Source organism: Phodopus roborovskii, unplaced genomic scaffold, assembly GCF_943737965.1.
Source record: "Phodopus roborovskii unplaced genomic scaffold, PHOROB, whole genome shotgun sequence".
In the NCBI taxonomy this organism is placed as follows: domain Eukaryota; kingdom Metazoa; phylum Chordata; class Mammalia; order Rodentia; family Cricetidae; genus Phodopus; species Phodopus roborovskii.
The window spans coordinates 37,205,268-37,219,939 of record NW_026126511.1 but is presented as its reverse complement, the minus strand read 5'-3'; positions in this window follow the sequence as shown (position 1 = coordinate 37,219,939).

The window sequence follows — 14,672 nt, the reverse complement described above, 5'->3', positions numbered from 1 at the left end:
AAGGGGATCAAACCAGTAAGCAGCACCCTCCATGGCCTCTGCATCAGTTTCTGCCTCCAGGTTCCTGCCCCGACTTTCTTCAGTGATGAACAGCAATGTGGAAGTGTAAGCCAAACAAACCCTTTCCTCCCCAACTTGGTTCTGGTCATGGTGTTTCACCACAGCAATACTAACCCTAACTAGGATAATGTTCATGGTAAGAAACAATTCTTGGGCCAAACTGGCATGATAATGGTAAATCTACTGAAAAATGCTACTGTCATAATTTGGATTTTGAGTGTTCTCAAAGGTCCACATGTTGAAGGCTTGGTTCCCAGACTGCAGTGCCCTTGGGACTGTGGGTCCTTTGTGAGGTAGGATTAGGAGTCCTAATGAGAAGGAGACCCTTCCTCCTCCTCTTCCTGCCTTCAGGCTTCCGTGTGCTGCCACCATGATGCCCCATTTCAGAGGCTCCCAAACCATCAGGCTAATCATCACAGACTGGAACTTTTGCTGCTATGAGGGAAAATGAACCTTTCCTCCTTGTAAGTTGATTTTTCCCAGGTGCTTGTGGTGGTGGCTGACAGCACAGCAGCCATGCCTTGGCATTGTCTCTTTGTCTCAGATTTAGGGAGTTTATGCTGATTCCATCTCTAAAGGTTCTGAAAAGCAAGAGAGATGCCTGTGAACTTGGTGGCTAATGATGTCTGTTGGAATTTTCTTCAGTGTTGCTGACAGGCATTAGTTTCCAATTTTTATTCCAGAAACCATGGCTGCTCTGAGTATACTTAATCTATTCTCTTGATATTCATGTGGTGACAACCCTTGGGTAAATCACTATTAGAGAAAATGTTGGATCCAGAGTTTGCATCTTAATATCCAAGAGCCATCTCACTTTATAGCATGATACTGTTGTTAATAATATGCTGATATCACTCAACTGCCTGTTGGAAGTTTTTTTTTTTTAATAAAATATTTATTTGGTTTTTGTTGTTGTTTCAAGATTCTGAATCTTTAAATAGAGGCTTCAGAGTTAGAGCAGAATGTCAGATGTAACAGTTTCTCTTAGCAAAACAATTTTGAAATGACATCATTTGGAATGGGGGAAAGCCTCTGTAGACAGAAGTGATGTATTCTAGCAGCTGTGATAGCTGGTGGGTCATAGCCCAGAGGTTAACTGTTTGGAAACCTCTGGGAGTCCGTCCACCTTGTCTGGTTGATGGCAGGTGCTGGCACATGCGAGCTGTTACTATCATTCTTCTTATCTCAGTGTGTGTGGGAAAGACCAATGAAGCATAATGGAAGTCCAGGGGGAGTTGATGACCATTCATGTGTTTTCTCTGTGCTCTCAACTGTAGTTTTGCTGAAAATCTTGTGGTTGAATTTATTGGAGAAACCTAACTCAGGCATCGGTGATTTGTGTAGTGGCCAGGCTTTGTGGAGGCCGCTCTTTAATGCAAGGCATAGGGACACTTAACTGAGCTGATGGACACTCAGGGACCCAGTGCAGACATGCAGTGTAGCATGGGTTCCTTGATTACTGTGGGTGAGAAGGGTGTGCAAATGCAAGTCTGCTTGAAAAGCCCAGCCTATGGTTAATACCATTTTAAAAGCTTTTGTTTATTTTTATTTTATGAAGGAACCAGAGTTACAGATGGTGGTGTGGTGCCGTGTGAGTGCTGGGAACAGAACTGGGTTCTCTATGAGACCAGCAAGTGCTCTTAATGGCTGAGCTGTCCCTCCAGACCTGGTGGTGCATGTCTTGCAGTGTTTCAGGCATGTGTGCATAAGATATCCTTCTTAATCCCCACAGCAATTGTTTATGTCAATTAAACTATAGCACAGAGAAGTTAAGTAACATGCCTGCTGTCATTGCTGGTGAGTGGAAGAAACAAGAATGTGAGTTCTAGTGTGTTGTACTCCACAATGCTCTTTTTAGTTTAAGATAGCTACTACTGGTAACTAGCTTTCTTTCATTTTAACTGGTGACAGAGAGAGGAATGTAACATCGAATAGAAAAATAAAAATGTAGCATTGGAGACATCTACCTGAGAATTGCGGTTAAACATGTTTGGTATTGCCAAGGGTTCAACTGAAGAAGGCAACATAGACAGGAAACACGGAAGTTGGATCAGTGGCGTGGAAGGGAACACGCTTGCCTGCAGAAAATAACTCGGTGGGTTGTGACTTTTCACAGGTAAGAAACACATGGAAAGAGGCCAAGGTCTACAAATAGACCAGATAAAGTGATATGACATATGTACATGTGTTTTAAACATATAAACATGCTAAAGAAATACTAATAATGGCCAAACAGGAAAGGCTTATCATGGGAACACGCTTATCTCCGTGACAGAAAATTTGATTACAGGGCAGACAGTGGTGGAGCTTGGAGGGGGTTTGAGCTTGTTTGCTGTTCTTATTTGGATCAAGTGAGTTAGGAGGATATGGATCTAGTATATCAAATAACTCAATGGCAGTGAGACAAAAGAGGAGGACAGCTTATACATAAGGAACACATTATAAGAGGCAAATATGTGAGCAGAGGAAGAGAGAGAGCTTGGGTTTGGCAGTTAGTGGGGAAGAATAATGGCTTCGTGGAGTTTCACAACATGGCCAGGCCTTCTGACATTTGGAATATGGAAGAGTTCTTTGCCAGTGTGGGCCAAGAGCCGTGCCCCAGCTCCCTTAGCCTCCCTTGCTCCTTCCATCTCTAATTGCTGGATGTCAGGTAGAGCTAGAGGGCACTGACAGATTGACTGGTCCTAGTGAGTCTTGTATTACATCTGGCAGCAAGTGCACCGCTCCCCACAGGCTCCTGCTGGCTGCTGCACACTCCCTGTGTTAGTGGAGTCAGCCAGTGGACAGCTGATTCCGAGCCATGGGGGAGTGCACAGAGCTCTGGAAAGTGCCAGCTCTATATGGCAGACCCTGCTTGCTGTTAAGTGCTTGGGGGGGGCTGAGTTCGTTATTTCCCAGGGACACTCTAAGGAGCCCATTACACAATATTTGCTGTAGTGTCTCCTTAACTCACCTTTATGAAATAGACTCCCTTGGCCAACTGCTCTGATCCTTAGAAACTGAACTTTTCCCTCCTAAGCTTCAGGCAACTGCTGTCTGGCCCTTTCAGTAGTTACTGGGGATATGTGAGCCACGGTGATGCTATTGTCTCGAAAGCCCCAAAACATTTGCAGAGTTTGGTTGAGCTTCCTGCATTCTTCCTGGCAGCACTTCGGGTCTCAAAGTTAAAAAGACAGGGGAAAAGCAGCAGGACTTGTCAGCAAGCAGTGCATCTTTGAGTGGTCCTTAGTGTCCAGTGGGTGCATCCTCATCTCAGTAGTGAGATGCTGTGACAAACTCCCAAAGCTCCAAGTTGGTGCCCACATCTCTCTAGTCTCACAATCTTAGCGTGAAATATTTAGTACCCTAGGAAAGCTAAATTAATGGTGAGTCAGAGTAATTAAGGCAAAGTAAATAATCTCCAAGGTTCTCACTCCCCCGTGAAACTAATTTCAAATCTCATCCTTCATGTGTTAAAAATAGTTCTCTGCTAATTCGAGATGCCCATGCACTGTGCTGGTGAAGTGCACTTCAGTGCTGTTGAAAGGATGCAGATTAGAGAGTTATTTTCAATTGGGCACTTTTTTTTTTTTTTTTTCCAAGAGAGGCATCCATTTTGGCATCATGAAAGCATGACTCTCCATGGGTGAGCTGAGAGTTGAATATGGCTGCAGGCAGGCAGATGACGGGCCTGTGAGCCTAGAATAACTTGTTGTGGGAGCACCCCTTTCCTTCCTTTTAGTGAGAACTTAGTTTTCAGTCTTCTCTGCATTGGTGAGGTTCGTTTAACTTTTGCATGGCCTTGATTAGCCAACAGCTGACCTTGTTGTATCTACTCATTTAGAAAATAAATCTACTTGTGGCCCTAGGAATTGCCTCACCAGTAAGTGACCCACGGCATGAGGTGCTGAGTTTGGGTCCCCAGAACCCACATAAAAGCTTGGAATCACCTGTCTGTAACCTCCTTCACCAGCCAGCCTGGCCAAATCATTGAGCTCCAGGTTCAGTGAGAGAGACCCTGCCTCGAAAATGTGGTAGACAACAACTGATGAATTCATTTGACATCTGTCTCCGGCCCCCACATGCACAAATGCTCACACCCATATGAACACACACACACACACACACACACACACACACACACACACACACACACTGTATTCTGCTCCAATGAGAAATGGAAACAGTAGAACTGGAACATAACTTTCGTTGGTACCTGGAAACACTCATTAACCACAAGCCCACAACTGCTTCCTTGTTTATGTACTTTAGAGGTCACACCACTAAAGCATCTCTGGACAAGTTAGACATATGCATTGTCTTTTGTCTCAGGGCCTGAGTGGCTGGGTGCTGGCTCTCAGGTGATGTGCTTCTTCTAGTGGGTGGAAATCCTCAGGGCTTGGTCAAATGAGAGAACTCTTTCTTTGTGAGAAGAGAGTCTCTCTTGGTTGAGAGACTCTTGGTTGAGAAAAAGAAATGCTTGATGTTGGTCTTCCATTGCCTACAACTGAACTCTGAGGTCATGGCCATTGCTATTGTGTGCCTGAAAACCCTGTGACTGCTCTCTCTCTGAAGAAGCCTGGGCTCTGTATCACAGCCCAGGTCTCCTCTTCTGGGAATGCCGCTTTGCTTTGGGAATGTTTTGAGGTGGTGACAAGAGTGGACGTTACAGGATGCCTTGCTTATTTATCATAGTTGTGTATAGCCACGGATCTATATAACCAGGCAATGGTGATTCCTGTGGATGGTGGCTTTAATGAATTTCTTAGCCTCACAGATACCTAGCTTTGGTACCAGTTAACCTTTTAGAAGTTGAACTGCTTTCTCTTACTACATTTTTTATTTCTCTTTCTAAAAAGACTAACGCTGAGTATAGGCATGTGACATGTGCAGGGGTTGATGACTTCCTTAGGGTATGGGAAGACACAAGACAGTTATGTTATGACTTTTTTACATCACTCTTGGTACCACAGCAATCACAGGCATTTGTACAGTGCCTGGAAGTGTGAAAAGTCAAATGTCACTACTTGATTGTCACGAAGGAAGTGGGCAGTAAGTAGCCCTTCTGTTTTAAGGGCAACAATGGTGAACTTTGGTCATTCATTCTTCTTTTATATGTCATACATGTTTACCGTGTGCTTCCTCGTGTTACAGGAGATTAGATTGTACAAAGGTGACCCTGTCCTCTGGGAGTAGGTAGGCAACAAGAGGAAATGGACAGCAGTGGGAAACAGCAGTCGGAAGCTGCCAGTTACAGAATGTTGGAAGGGTTCACAGAAGAGAGCTGGGGATTAATACTTAACAGGGGAGGCGGGCTGCCAATCAGAGAAGTTAAACCTGCCTCCAAAGGGGCCCTCCACGCAAAGAAAAAGTGACGCAGGGGTAGTGAGAACAGAGTAGCCAGGATGCCGAGAACATGTAGAAAGTGCAGGGAGGTCACGTGGCTGGTAAATGACTGAAGGCAAGGGTGTAGTGATTTCACTAGGCCAAAGAGAAATGATAAATGGGTGTTTATTGGGGATCACTTACACGGATAATAACAAAGAACTACGTGAGTACGTCTCTGCCCTTCCTTTTGGATCGGCTGACCCAAGAGAGAGAGACCATGCCTTCCCTCTTTCCAATTCCATCTGCCTGAAGCCATACCTGAAGGGGTGTGGCTACCATTACAAGTTCTCAGGCAAGCTACAAATGTGGAGCGCACAGCATTTTCTGTACTCCAGCTCATGATTCACTTTTTTGATGCTTGTGACGTGTAAAGATTTTGCCTGATTCACTTAGCCCATTTAGCCAGAGGTGTGAGCTTGCAGTTTGGTCACTGTAAGCCTCTGCTTGTCTCCACGGATTAGTTCAGGTGCTGCGAGGAGGGCTGAGGCCTGGGTGTGCTCAGCTGAGTGGCTTTTGCCAGGTAAAGCAAGTGCTACTGTCACCATCTGTACATTGGTGGATCTTTCCCGCGTGCCCCGCCCTGATGTTGCCGTCTCGTGGGCTTTAAGTATTTGCTGCTGGGAAATATAAACACTTCAGTAATTAATTTGGAGGTGATGGTGTTTTGAGCTAATTCTGCTGGTTAAAAATAAGGTTTGGTTCACAGAGATGAGTAAGTGCTAGAAATAAGTGAAAACAACTCGAAGGAGGAAAGTGGAGGGAGGTGCAGCATGTTAGCTGTTAGCTGAGACTGTGGCTTAAAAGGAGGCAATTTTGTTGGGGTTTGTACACAGTATGTGGTGTAAAGAACAAACCTTTCCCTTTTCTGCCACCGAGAGCCATGATGTTATCTGTGTAATTGAAAATAATCTTCTAAGGTTGCTCTTTAACTGGGTTTACACAATCCTCTTTCAAATCAGCTGCTATCTGCCCTTACATTTCACAGCAAATGCTGCTGTCTGCACAGCCCTTGCTAACAAGAAGATCAAGTGTAACTCTTTTCATGTTGGAACCAAGTAATGCCATTGTAATTATCCCTGTTGGTTGTGCTGTTGGGAGTGGGCTCCTTTCTCATCTGCATCCGTGAGGGGTGTAAGTCCCTGGTTACAGCAATGTGTGCTTTCTCAGGTATCTTAAGGATTTCTTTAACTCTCCCAAGCCCTTTAATTGTTTTATGGTTAGAGATATTTTCATAGCTGATTCAAGGTTATTGTTGGATGAGGTAGGTAGGGAGAGGTAGGTTTTAGGAATTTGTTTTTCTTCAACTATACCAGATGTACAAAAAAGCACTACCTTCTCTGTTTATGCCTTCACTGACCTCATTTCGGCAAAGTTAGAACAAACAGAATGCCTATTAAGCTGCAGTAGGCAGGTTTTGAATAAATGGTGGTGAAGGAGGTAAACACTAAGGTGTGCTACCAGGGAATGCTGTGCAAAGTGGTAGAATAGTCTTTGGAATTATTCAAGAACAAGTCATATTCTTGTGTGCTTAGGCTTCAGACTCTTCAAGACTGTGTGTCTGTGTAATACTTGTAAATCTTGTATTCACATTTTACTGTTACATTACTCCAATTGTGTTATTAATTAAAAAGAGATTTTAATTCTAGCTTAGCAACATATTCAGTGGCATTTTCTTCAAATCATAGCTGCTGATTGCTCACTTCCTCAGGGAAGATGTCAATCAACAGGCACATAAAGATAATGGCACATCAGATCCTATTTAGATTAGAGCATCAAATTGGGCTGAGACATCACAGGAAGTTCCTAGCAGGTGTTGTCTAAAGATGTTTTGGAACATGGACAAAGTTTGAGGACCTAAGGAAGGATAGCATAGGGAGGGAAGACACTGAAGGAACTTCCTGCACCTTGACTTTGGGGCTTCTTTTAAATAGAAGCCTCGTAGTTGGGATGTTTGGATTAAGAGCTGTTATACCTGTTTAAATAATGATGATGCTTTTAGAGGGTAGATTGAAGCTTTGGATGTAGCTCTTGAGGACAGAACCTTCATGGGTGATATTGGTACCTTATCAAAGAGGTCCAGGAGAGCACTCTCATCACTCCCATCCTGTGAGGACCGGATGAAAATGTGACATCTGGGAACCAGGATGTGGGCCTTCACAGACACTGACCATACTGGTAACTCATCCCTGAACATCTTAGTCTATTGAACTATATGAAATGAATTGTTCCTGTATGTAAGCTATCTAATATCCACCATTTCCTTGTTAGCAACACAAGTGGACTAAGAGAAAGCCCAAATTTTCCATTTGACACCACATGACAGTCTACACTACAGTCAAATCTAAATGTCCTTGGGTAAGAAATAATAGGTTTAAATCAAAATCAAATGGCCTGAAATGAATTTTGTGCAAATTTGAGAAAAGAGTTATACACTATATGCACATCAGTAATAAACAGCACATTTATGTACCATTAAAAACTAAATACTTAGTTATTTTAGGCTATCTATTGCCTTGATTAATGCCATTAGTAGGGATAATTGAAAATTGATTGACTCACTTAAACACCTTCCTAATCTCATTAACAAAACTATGATTATTCCATAAATACTTCATGTTGCATTTCACAAGCTACTTGTCAGTGTGTGCTTAAAACAACAACAACAATAAAGTATGTTCTGACTCTGTAGAATAACATTGTCATGATTAGTAAGTAGTAAGAGTCTGAACCTCATTCCTGATTCCCACAGGTGGCTGCCTTCAGGATTCTGCTGGGGTCTTCATTCACATCTGGGGAAGTGCATGCTGCCAGGTCACATCTGTGAGAGGCAGAGACCCAAACTGTGCATGTGCCCTTCCTTCCGTGCTGTGCTTAGACCAGCTCATTGCTTCCATGGATCACTACTTTAAAGACTTATGGGCACAGTCTTAGTTAAGTTCCCAATTTCACACCACGCTTAATGGAATAGACCAGAAAGAAACTCAAATCTGACTGTTAAAGGGCTGCTTCCTTTACCCACTGTCTTAGTTAGGGTTTCTGTTGCTGTGAAGAGACACCATGACCACAGCAACTCTTATAAAGGAAAGCATTTAACTGGGGCTGGTTTACAGTTCAGAGGTTTGGTCCATTGTCATAGTAGGAAGCATGGTGGCACACAGGTAGACACGGTGCTGGAGAGGTAGCTGAGAGTCCTACATCCAGATTGGCAGGCAGCAAGAGACACACTGGTCCTGGATTGAGTATTGAAACCTCAAACCCCACCTCCAGTGTTACACATCCTCCAATAAGGCCACACCTCCAATAGTGACACTCTATGGGCCTATGGGGGCATTTTCATTTAAACCACCACACTTTAAAAAAACAAGACTTCATGGTGCTTTGGAATCCCCCAAACTGCGTGTTCCTGTCGGATCAGCTGTTGGAGTTGACAGTATAGGGAGGAACTGAAAAGGCCTTTTTCTTAGGTCACACTTTGTCCCAAAGCTCTGAGCAGCATATCCTATAGGAGGAGGGAGGACTTGGTACTCAAATTTAAATTGCCCTAGAGCTGCTTTAATTTAGAAGTTCCTTACTGGATGGAGATGTGGCCAGCTGAATATGACATAGCTCAGCAGCTGTGTCCATCTCAAACATGCCTGTGCACATTAAACATTATCCTTCAACTAGTGCTAGGACGTGCAGCTTTATTAGGCATATGGTGTAAACAAAGCATGAAGGGAGGATGTTTACATAATAGCTTTGTTAGAGGTGTCAGCCTGATGTAGAGAGGGCAGAAATACATGTCTGGACTTTTCTTAATAAATGCTTGCATTTTCTAATTTGATTTCTCCCTGTTTTCCTGACTACTTGGAATGAATCTCTCAATTGCTTCCCTGTAGAATTTGTAGTATTGTGCCTACTGAGGATGACAAGTGATAAATGATTTGCTTAAAGTACCAAGAATATTGTGGTCATTTCAAAATGTGATATCCCAGGGATCCTGGACAGTGCAAGTATACAATTGAGGTGTGTGTGTGTGTGTGTGTGTGTGTGTGTGTGTGTGTGTGTGTGTGTGTGTGCTCATGTGTGACCGAGTGGCACATAGCGAGAGGCAGTTCTAGCAGAATTAAATCCATCTAGAAACAGTTCACTTGGTGATACCTGTTATGAGCACTTTTTCACCAGCCTGGACCCAGAGTCGCATCGGCCTCAAATAACAGAGACACTGTATTAGATATAAAGCTGTTGGCATGTTACTAGTATTTCTTATTGGCTAGCTCTGTCTTAAAAATTAACCCGTTTCTATTAATCTAAGTATTTCCATGTGGTCTTATCGGAGAGAGAGTCCGGACCTCTTCCCTGAAGTCCCTACATCTTGACTCTCCCTACTACATCTCCCAGAATCCTCCTTGTCTCCTAGTCCAGCCTATCTTGCCTTCCTATTGACCAACAGTGCTTTATTCATTAACCAATAAGAGAAACATATTTACAGAATGACATCTTCCATCAGATACCCTTGTAGGGAGGCAGCCAAAGTGAGTGTGCAAGAGTAGCCCTTGGAACAGGCAATGTCCTTTCTATGTACGTGTGCAGTATGTGTGCTGTTAGGAAATGATGTGGCTCTCACCAGAGTATAAAAAGTATTGAATCACTAAGTTGACTTCAAGCCATTTTGAGATGCTCCAGGGGGTGAAAAGTCTTTCTGGTGATGTAGTCATATGGAAGACTTCCTTCATAAAGTTTTAAATAATTTCTTTACATTTATTTTTGTATAGAATAAAGATAGCTTCCTTCAGAATAAAAACATCCTTAAAATTTTTTAGTGAGCTTGTTTCTGAGGTATCTGCTTTTCTTGCCTCAATTTTTTTTTTATCTGTGAAGACAATTTGATATCTCATATGTATCTGATCTGCAAGTATTTATTTTTGGGAAGAGAAACTAGGCTGGAGGGTAGGAGACCCTCGGGCCCTTCCCGTGTCTTGCAGCATACGGATGCTCGGTGTCTTGGTGTTGATAATTGTATTGGCCTTTCCTTTATCTCAGGGAGTCGGGGAAAGTAAGTGACACAATAGGACAAATACCTGAGGTTTTCTACCCTAAAAATACACATTATCATAATCTTAATTGCCATATGGCCCACTGCCAGACAGGTGGCTCTTGTTTTCTCTACTTTGTGATATTTGTAATCCTATAAAAAGCCCAGCATACCATTTCCACTGAGGATATTGCCCACAAATACTACATATTTGAACTTTGTTTGAGAGGGTCTCTTAACGCTAAGCTTGTATATTGTGATGCCTGTTAGTTCCCTTTGAAACAGTCATTTTTGTCCCAGCTTTTGGACCACAAGGTAGAGAACATAGCTAAAGTGATCAGTCCTGGCTAGGGAATGATAGCAGAACCAGGCAGTGTAGACAGGTGTCTGTAGGGACAGTGGCCCTAAGGGCAACAGAGCCTCACTGAGCTGGGGGTGTTTCATGTTGGGGCAGACATGCTGGTGTGTGCCCTGGGCAACACAAGTCAGGGTGGAGGATGTGACAGATGGCATTAGGGAGCATCAGACATCAGAGAGAGAGAGAGAGAGAGAGAGAGAGAGAGAGAGAGAGAGAGAGAGAGAGTTCTGCTCCTCTGCATCCATCAGGTAGTTCAAAGCCTCCTCAGCATGCACGCATAGTGTTAACATTCATAGCTATTATCTGGGATCCTGGAACAGTGTAAACTATAATCATTTGTCTGTATACGAGACAGTGTATACTAGGTTACATTTCACAAGGACTTGATTGTTAGAAGTATAAAATAAAATTTCAATCAAAGGTAATGCATTCCAGCTTTGTAGAAGATGCACTTAGCCAGGTCAGGCTACTTGCTCATGGCAGCAGGTTAATGAAGGGGTTGTCTTCAGCTTCTAAGATGGCCAATAAAGTAGAAAGAAAAAGAAAAACTGTGCATGCTCTTGATATGTCTTTACTGGGAAGCGTCTAGGGCAGATTTTGAGTAGAGGTCTTCTTGTTACAAGAGTCCACCACAGCATCCGTGTAACAAAACCCGCTCATTGTACACTTGGTGACAGTTAAGCAATCATTTCTTTATCTTTAGGCTTGTGAATGTCAAGGTTATCTCCCTCTGGCTTTCAGTGATAGCTGCAACACCTCATATAGTGCTTAGCACATAGAAGATGCTTAGTAACTTTCTGTTGTGTGATTGGTGAACGGATGGATAGGTGCATCTAAACATGGAGCAGATGCATCTTCTTTACCTCGGAGGGATAAAAACAGCATCTAGACAACATCCAAGAGAGGAAGAGCTTCAGGCTTGCTTGTGTCTACACATTGAGATGCCATTCATTGTCTTTCCAGTAACAAGCAGTCATACCAATGGAAATAACTCCCGTTTCTAATAATCTTTCCATATGACTATGCTGTGCCTTGCGGTGTTAGCCTTTGATACAAAGTTTAACAGTTCTGTGCTGTTCTACAAGACAGTAGCTTCTCCATCACTGTAAACTTAAGGCAAACGACAATTGTGAAGCCCACATTGTCTCATTAGCATGAGGGGTTGAAAAGTCTAGTGGGGTTAAGTTGTGTGACTCCAGCATCCTGTGGTTTAAACCTGCATTTAACAGTCTGTCTTTGACATATTAGATAAAGCCTAGTCAGCCCCAAGTGCCAGTGTCCTTTCATTCCTGATGTGGAACTTCTTTGTTGTCTTCTGTAGCTTTTGGGAAGGTAGAGTTGGTTTTCTCAATGGTCTGGTCTTGAAGCAAACAGGCCCTATTTCCTTCATTCTCAGTTTGTTTTCTGGTTAGCGTTCTGATGGTACAAGCTCTTTGTTCCTGGCTTCACTGCTGTTCGGACTCAAAGAGCTGACCTGTTCTTAAATAGATTTTAAATTTTTAATGAGACCATACCAATTTGTTTTCTGTTATGACTGCTACTCATATTGCTTGCACTAATAGCTATGTGTTCTTTAAAAGTGCAACAAACATTTCATTAATAATCTTAGTCCTATTAAAAGTACTATTTGTTTTATTCCCATTTTATAGATGATAAGACCAGGGCTTATGGAGGGTCAGTAAGCTCCTCAAAGCCATCCAAGTAGTTAGTGTCAAATTAAATTTACTTTGTGATCAATTTAAAAATGTAGAAATCAAGCCAGGTGATGATAGCTCATACCTTTACTCTAAGCACTCAGGAGGCAGAGACCAGTCTGGTCTACAAGTCAGTTCTAGAACAGCCAGGGCTACACAGAGAAATCCATCTCAAAAAACAAAAACAAAAAAACGAACAAACACAGAGATCTCCTGTACCCTTTCCTTACTTTCTCCCAAGATACAGTATGAAATCACAGTCAGGTACTGACACAGCTATAGTCAAGTCTATTTTCTGTCACCAGAAGGGTCTCTCATGTTGCCTTCTATTTTCACACTCACCGATCTATCTCCTTGCCCTTCCTGAATCATGTGACCCTTATAGCCCTGTTTCCATCATTTTACAGAATGCCACATAAATATGGTAAATATGGCTGTAACTTTTGGGGATTGGCCTTTAAAAAAATAACTCTTGATCACTCCTGAAAATTACTGTGTGCTTCCATTATTTATTCATTTTGTTGTTGAGTAGTCCACGACGAAGGTGATTGATCTTTGCCTTCTCCATCCTCCATTTCTTCCTCCTCCTCCTTTTTATTTGCAGGGTGGGGGCTAGAACCCAGGACCTTGTTCATGCTAGGCAAGTGTTCTGCACTGAGCTGTTCCTCCAGCTTAGTAGTAGCTACGAAATGTGACATCACCAAATAGTGGGGATAATGTAGAGAGAGGAGGTGGTTGAAGAGTTAAGTGAGCTCCCTCCTTAGGGGCAACAGGGACAGCAATACACTCAGGTTTTCAGTCAGTCAGCATGGGCTGCTGTGTAGACCTACCTGTGCATCTGGAACCAAAGAATAGCCACCCCAGATGCAAGGAGATAGACAGAGAAAATACTTAGAGTCTAAATCCTATTTCTGAAATGTCAGGTCTAGATTCCTGTTCAGGAAGTATGGTCACAATATAGAAGGAGGAAAATAAGCAGAACCCAACTTAAAACAAAACACAAAGCATGTGGTTCCCCCTTGAGTGCCTCAGTTGTGGTGAGGGATTACACTACTTCATATTTCAGAAACCATTAGAGGAGGGGGCATACACAATAAATCTTTAAAGTTTCCCCAAGTCACTTGGCTGATGGGCTTAAAGGCTCACTCAAACTGTCAGACGTAGAAATTCGGGCTATGTCTCTGAGCCTCTCTCACCATCAAATGTGTTTCTACAGCATACCTTTTCCTGAGAGTGGTTGTGATCAACTTTCTTTGTCCCCCAAGGCATTGAGATGTTAATCTTAATTCTTCTTTCCTGTGTCCTCTGGCTGGGTTGCAGGATACAATATCAATATATAAAAATCAATTGTGTTACTATATACTAGCAGTGAACAATCAGACACTGAAATAAAAATGCTGTTTTTACAATAGCATCAAGTATATGAACTACTTAGCAATAAATCTAATAAAAGATTGCAAGCTGGATTTTGTATGTTAGCAAGAGAATTTGGCTAAGCTTCCTAAAGCTCTGCCTTCAGTCCCTGGCAATGCCCAAAGAAAGATTGCAGAACCTCAATGGCAAAACCATAAAAATACTTCATTTTTGGATAAGTAAAAAAAAAAAAAAAAAACCTAAATAAATGGGGAACTACAATATGCGCATAGTAGGAAGACACAGTATTGTTATGATGCCTGTTTTCCCCCAAATGGATATACAGAGTCAGGATATCCCAGGAGGTTCTGATACTGAAAAGGTGACTCGGAAAGCCCATTTAGAAATGGAGAGAACACAGAATAGCCAAAACAGTTTTAGAGTGGATAGATAAGGCTGAAGGAGGATTAAGTCTGATTTGAAGGCTTCTAAAACAATAGTAATCAAAAGGACTTGGTACTGGTCTCCTAACAGACACATAGGCCAGTGGAACAGGAGAATCAGTAATAGACCCACAACTTTATAAACAAACTTCAGATGAAGATGCAAAAACATTTTGGCAAAAAGTTTATTTAACGAATAAATGAAGACAGAACTATTTCTTATGTAGCATTTAAAAACTGAGCACTTGAAACTACAACTCATAGAAGACAGAACATGCTTTGCTGGGTGGGTTGGACAAAGATTTCTTTGGCATGATCTAGTGTACAGTCCATTAAAAAAAAAGTCAGTATACCAAACATCACCAAAAAAGCATTCAGTTAAG